The sequence below is a fragment of the Dermacentor variabilis genome, chromosome 4, assembly GCF_050947875.1.
Source record: "Dermacentor variabilis isolate Ectoservices chromosome 4, ASM5094787v1, whole genome shotgun sequence".
In the NCBI taxonomy this organism is placed as follows: Eukaryota; Metazoa; Arthropoda; class Arachnida; order Ixodida; family Ixodidae; genus Dermacentor; species Dermacentor variabilis.
In genome coordinates this window covers 74,693,915-74,698,203 of record NC_134571.1, presented here as the reverse complement: position 1 = coordinate 74,698,203, position 4,289 = coordinate 74,693,915, and the positions used below count along the sequence as shown (strand labels likewise).

Below are 4,289 nucleotides of genomic sequence, written 5' to 3'. Positions count from 1 at the left end.
CGGTTTCCCGTTGGTCTCTGTACCATCAAGGTGCGACGGCATGCAATCCCAGTGACAAACTGCCTTTTTTTTAACTACTTGCAGCCTGAAGAACTGCACGCGTGCCTTTTCTTGAGCATTTCTGAGAAGCTCAGGAGCACCGTCAAGTTTTGTACAAAAAAAAAAAATATCCCGGTTACACACGAGGCACAAACAGCACGGCGCGCGCACCCTGGGCTGCACAGCCCCCCTTAATCATTATTGAAACCACTCAATTTCACGAACCACAATAGTGCTCGCGAGGCTCTCCGGTCCAACGAAGATGGCGATCTTTGTCAATAAAATTGAGCACTTGATCACAGGCGGCCGAGCATGGTTCGTTAAACTGCTTGTTTCCTGTTCAAAGCAGAAACTGAGATAGACGGAACCATTCGCGACCAAAACGCGTTTCGCGAAGAAAGTAGAGCCGCCCGCTTTATTGTCCTAAGTTTTACATGCAAGGACTGACACTTTAGTTCCACCACAGCCACACAGAAACGATCATCGAGGTCACTTCACTGTTCAAGACACACGATTCAAGAGCACAGCGTGGTCCTCCACTGTGAAAAGCAGAAGGGCAAGGCAAAAAGACAGAACATATCACACAGAGGCGGTAAACAACAATGGCAACTAATGAGGTTTCGTAGCTGCAGCTTGTTGTGCGATTCATGTTTTGTGGTTTGTGTAGGAAGCCTGTCCAGTTATAATGAGCACCGACACAGTTTCGTTTTTCACACAGCTGTTGGCACTGCTACACTGAGAAACTCACTTTTGCAGACCGTTTACTGAACTAGAGCTCTACCGTATCCTTATCCCAGCATCCGGAGATTCAAAGCCTGGTAGCTTGCACACTCTTGTTTTAATGCGTTGGCAAACCGACCATCCGTGAGCTCATGACATTTTTGAAAAGTGGATGCATCGTTGGTTGCTACCGAGATGGCAGCAAGGAATGCATTTTATGAGCAACGGAATGTTCCAGCTTGAGATCTTTGACGTTCAAGAATGGGCGAGGCATTCGTGTCAGCCGCTGTCACCTAGCTTTGGAACAGCTCAATTTTTCAAGGGTACGCCGAGCATATGCTGCCATTCAGCATGTTCTCATGCAATGCTAGTTCGCGGCACTTTCTGTCAAGTCTACTTTAATATCGTAAATGTCCATGTCCGAGCTCACAGAGACCGAAACGCACACAACAATGTGGGGCCATAACACGATTTAAAAGAAAGGAAGAAAGAACGAAGACAGCTATAGTGGTGGTACTGGTCGCAGCATGCACGATAGAACCGGGGAGGATAACTCAGGCACTCTTCAAGCGTTTCCGGTAGGATTGCACGTAAAAGCGCACAAACATGAAAAAGTAGAAAGCCACTTGACTCATGATGACAAGCACGTGCGCCAAAGGATAGCCGCAGTCGACGAACAAGGGTATTGGCGCGTGCATCAGCATGAAGATGAACTGGGCGATCTGAAGCTGAGTCAAGTAACGCTTCCACCAAAGGTAGCGCTGGAAACGTGGTCCCAGCAGCGTCAAGAAGTAGTAGGTGTACATCACGACGTGCACAAATGTGTTCACATGAATCATGAGCAATGCCTGACCGTCAGGCCCGTAGGTCATGCCGAACCAGCCAGTGAAGACGACCAGGACGTGGTGGCCGACGTGTAGCACAGAGACGTGCGAGTCCTTCTTGCGGAGCACGAAGAACACAGTGTCCAGGAAATCGATTATACGAACCATTAAGTACCACCAGAGAAGATCTGCAACTTCGAAGCTGTTGACGGAACCACTGCGATCGAGCCCCTGACAAAAGAAGCTGGCGCCGCCGCCGAAGTGAGTACGGGATCCGATAGCGAACAAGAAGTACACGTTGACTAAGATCATGGCTGCGTTGTGGATCATGATGAGAGGCCGCAGGCATTTGAAAGGCTCTCTCCCCTTCATGAACCTGGGCCCGATGAACTTGACGACGTATATGTAACACAGAATTACTGTCGTGATGAATGGCACGTTGCCGGCAAGCTTCCAGTCCAGAGTCCGCAGGTCTCGCGGCGGCAACAGTGGACCCTTGTGTAGCTGCGATATCGGGAGGGACATGCTGGCTCCTTTCGTTGTCGTCGTGGCGAGCTCTAATCATCTGGTTGACGGGCTACAAGAGGACGCTCCCTTCGACAGGCGGACCTATGCAGTTTCTCAAAAAGCAGCGGCTTGAATTCCCGTTTCTAAGCTGTGCTAAACGTGTCCACGCGAAGCTTATTTCCAGTCCACGCTCCTCCCATCGAGCGATCAAGGATTTCGGCAGCTCAGTCAGCTTACCGTCATCTTTCACCAGGCAGAAACGGTGTCCTCAAGCGGCAAGCGAGCATCAGCACGGCACGAGTCGTCTGACAATCTTCAGGCGGATTTCAGGGGGCGTCCGTGGAGAACAGCGGCCCTGTCTGGTGTTGCGGGGATCGCCTTGCCAGCGGCCGGTCTATTCGCAGCACCACGGGCACTCAAGGCGCGGCCATTGCTCCATGAACGGACACGTCTGGCACGTGGCTCGTACGCAATCGCCGTCTTCCTTCTTTTCTAATGTCAGCAGCAATGTCGATTATGGAACAACGCAAGTTTACTAAAATTAAGTGTGCTCCTCACAAAAAAAGAGAGAAAAAAAAAGAAGAGGTTAGCTCCTACCGTGCTGTTTCGGTTTCTTTCCTCCTCATAAGATAGTGGCAACCTCTGCTCCTGGAATCAGCCAATTCGTCTTCTTTTTCTGCATACCGCAGCCGCGCCTAGCTATACGGCGGCGGTTCGTATGAGAACAAGCATTCTTATACACTCAGTGTTGGTGGTTTCTCATTTGTCATTCGTGGCCTGCTGTTTTTAAACAGATGCCAGAACCAACACCAGCGGTGTATGATAGCGTAAGCATTACGAAATTGGAGGACTCCACATCAAAGAAGCACGACAATTGAAATCCTACTGATCCTACACGAGTGCGCCCTCTCCAGCGCACCAGACCTAATCGGACTTGAGCATTGGCGGATCCGGGGGTGGGGGCTGGGCTGGGGTACAGGCTGATGTAAGCCCGTGCGCCCCCCCCCCCCCCCGCTGAGAATGTCAGCACTCTAACGCACATAGCACTAATATTTTTATATACTCAAGGCACCATGCAATAGCCTCCTTGGTATATATACGCACAACTTCCCAACTGCAATGTATCATTTCACGCCTGGGTGAGATATCTGCTCGGGTACGAGGCATACGTCGCAAAGCGACAAAGGCTTGCTAATTAGATGACACAACGATAACGTGTGGTTCTGCTTCTCAAGAACAGATCACGATATGGATCAAAAGTAACAAAGCGAGCGAGGCTTGACACACATGTCGGTATGGTGATCGAAGTTATTCGATTATTTTTATTTCTTCCCGCGCCCTTAGACACTCACAACGAGGCAACAAAACGCGCTGACCATATTAAACCTGGCGCTACCGACAAGCCATATTTTTAACTTCCCTGGTGAGCTCGGCATGCAAAGGAGAATTGCGAGTAGCGCGCGCGTAACGTTCACCACGGCGGCGGGGCAGCCGGACTCAGCCAAGCTCGTCCGCTGAGTGAATGATCGCGTGTTGGAAGGCGAGGAAAACCGGCGGCCACACTGCACGCACGAAGGGCGAAGCCACGGACAAGCGGAAAGCTCCTCGTACTGGCAGGATGGGATTTTCTAAAGCCACCGATTGTTGGAACGCATACGACGCAGCTGGTTGTCACGACTTTTAAAGCGAAGCTTTCCGCGGAGCAATTTGTGATGCAAAACAAAAGATAAGAAATAAGAAAAGGGGGGAAAAACCAGTCTTCCTGCTACTCGTAAGCTACCTTTATTTAGCGAAGTAGGTGCACGTTTTACGCAACTAGTTACAATGCTGTGCAACTAAGTACAACGATAAATTACTAAATGCAACGCTTAGAAGGGAAACAGAGTGACTCGATTTTTGTTAGTCACTACCATATAAAGTCAACTGGCAGTAAAACCGAGGAAAGCATAGAAGTAATTGCCCGTGGTTGAAATTGAAATATAGAAATAATGAATAAAAGTAAAATGTGGGTGGACGAAAAGATAACGTGTCGCCGGTCAGGACCGAGCCTACAACCTTCGCATGACGCGTGCGAAGAACGATAGGGAGCGGCAGAATTCAGGATGCGAAAGGTTGCAAGGATTGAGCGCGTTGCTTTTATTCCGTATCGCTTATATATTTCTGTTCACTGACATCAGTGGCGTGTTACTGAAGCGCGAA

At 49.7% G+C, this 4,289-nt stretch overlaps 1 pseudogene; it reads right to left on the bottom strand.

Moving 5' to 3' along the window:
• Positions 1-439: 439 nt before the first annotated feature.
• On the bottom strand, positions 440-3,066 carry LOC142577827 (very long chain fatty acid elongase AAEL008004 pseudogene; annotated as a pseudogene).
• Between the last annotated feature and the right edge of the window lie 1,223 nt (positions 3,067-4,289).